This window comes from Alligator sinensis, unplaced genomic scaffold (genome assembly GCF_000455745.1).
Source record: "Alligator sinensis unplaced genomic scaffold, ASM45574v1 scaffold85_1, whole genome shotgun sequence".
Classification (NCBI taxonomy): domain Eukaryota; kingdom Metazoa; phylum Chordata; order Crocodylia; family Alligatoridae; genus Alligator; species Alligator sinensis.
In genome coordinates, this window is record NW_005841891.1 from 2304174 (window position 1) to 2306539 (window position 2366).

Sequence of the window (2366 nt, forward strand, 5' to 3'; positions counted from 1 at the left end):
GAAAGGGGAATAAGTGAAAAAGGGCAGATGAGAGGAATACTTAAGGGGTGGAAAGAGAAAAGGGAGAGCACTTGGCCTAAGATGTAGTTGGTAGGTGGTCTGGCAGCATGGGCAGGCATATCTTTGGTAGCTTGGGTAACAATGTCACTGGCATGGGATTAAGTGATATACAAAGTCTGCCAGAGCCCTCACTTAGGCATACTGGGTAAGTGCATAACTTGCTGAATTAAATTGCACAAGCCAGGTCCAGTTTCTTTTCTTTTTTTCCTGCCTCTTGCTTACATTTTAACATTATCTGCATATTTGTTAAGTATATTATTAACAGCTTAAGGGCATAGCATCTTTTGGCTCCTGTCTCTGTTTTGTTATGTAACCGTACCCTGTTTAATTGCATAATTGTTGCTAGAAAGAGTGAAGAGGGAAGGAGCTGTCAAGGGTGATACTAAGAGCCTTAAAAAATAACAGGGACTAGAGAATTTTGGGACTGCTACTATCACAGCACTGACAGCAGTTGTGATGATAAGTATGTCCTTAATAAGCATGGTTTATATGAAATTCAGATAAATACTAGGCCTGTGCGAAGTGGCTAGTATTTGCTTCAGATTCAGCCGATTTCAGGGGACACTGATTCGATTCAGTGATTTGAATCACTGTCCCAATTTGATTTGGCTGAATCTAATTTGGAGATTCAGCTGCTGCCGAATCTCCGAATCAGCCAGGCCCATCCCCTGCCTCTCTCCCAGCCCAGCAACGGCTGCCGCAGCTCCTGGCACTTGGTGGCGGGGAGCCTCGGCTCAGCTGGTGCTGCCAGGTGGGGGGCAATCCTCGCTGCCCCACGCTGCACAAGCCCCCTAACTCCCCCACCTTGCTCCCACAGGTGCCCCGCCCAGGCCAGCTCCGGCCCTTAAAGGAAAAAAAACAAACCCCGGGACTCGCCGCTCCTGCTGGCCGGATGCCCGATCTCTGCTGCCCCCCCGCCACATGGTGGGGCTCTGCACGAGCCCCAAAGCCCCGAGGCCACTGCAAGAGCAGTGATTCCCGGGGCTTTTGGCTTTTTTTTCCTTTTTCCTTAAAGGGCCGGAGCTGGCCCAGGTGGGGCACCTGTGGGGGGGCTGGGGGATTGATGGGGTGTTGGGGGGCTCGTGCAGAGCACCTCTTGCAGCATGGGGCAGTGAGGGAGCAGCATGGATCACCCCCCATCCAACAGCACCCAGTGAGCACTGGGGCTTTTCTTTAAAGGGCCAGGACCTGGGGTGGGGTCCCCTCTCCCAGCTCCTCCTCCCTTGCCCCTAGTACTTACCAGTTCAGAGTCAGCTGCAGCTCCCTGCTGCAGCCACCAGGGACTGTCTGACTCATCAAAGCTCTCCGAATGTTTTCCAAAGATTTGAAGAGCTTTGAATTGATTCAGACCTTTACATTGGTCCCCTGATTCGATTCGGATTCAGAGATTCAGCCACTGAATTGGGCTGAATCTCCTCTGAATCGAATCACCACCTGAAGCTTCACACAGGCCGAATAAATACGTACCCTTTCGTCAGTCCTGAAGGTATGTATTGAAAGCAAGTGTTCTGGACTCCAGGTAGCCTGCCTGTAAAGTCCATCCTGCCGTATTTTCATTGCTGCTGTTACCTGAGCTTTTTTGCTACGTTTAAAGCTGGCTTGGATACACCTATGCAGGGGCAAGCGCAACTCTTTGCAGTGTTCGTGTATGCTGGAAATCTTTCATTCCTTGGAGGGAGGAACTATACTTAGCATTGGGACCTGTTCTACAGTCTGATGCATCGCTGTAACAGCCACAAAAAATACCCAGAATGAAACAGGCCAGATAGTAGGCCTATGCAAAGTGGCTAGTATTCGATTCAGATTTGGCTGATTTGGGGGACGGTGATTTGAATCACTGTCCTGAATCGATTTGGTCGAATCTGATTTGGAGATTTGGCCCCCGCCGAATCTCCAAACTGGCCCCACCCCTGCCCGCTCTCAATGGATGCCCTGCCCGCTCTCCCAGCTCCCAGCTTTTTAAAAAAAAGCCCCCCACTCACCAACTGCTGCCAGGCAGGGGCAGTGATCCCCGCTGCCCCCTGTTGCCCCACGCTGCATAGGGAGCTCTGCCACTGGTCCCCCGCCCACTCTCTCAGCTCCCATGGCTGCCCTGCCTGCCCCAGCTCCTGGCTCTTAAAAAAATAAAAATAAAGCCCCCACTGACTGAATGCTGCCTGGTGGGGGGCGATCCCTGCTGCCCCCCACTGCCCTGCGCTGCATGGGGGGCTTTGCCATGAGCCCGCAGAACCCCTGAGGCTGCTGCACCATCCGGTGAGTGCGGAGCTTTTTTTTTTAAAGAGCCAGGAGCTGGGACCAGGGGGGGC

The 2366-nt window shown here is 52.5% G+C and overlaps 1 protein-coding gene across 5 annotated transcripts in view; it reads left to right on the plus strand.

The window, feature by feature from the left end:
- ZFYVE21 (zinc finger FYVE-type containing 21) overlaps nucleotides 1–2366 on the plus strand; it is a 30799-nt gene that overhangs the window by 22810 nt on the left and 5623 nt on the right. The window lies entirely within an intron of this gene.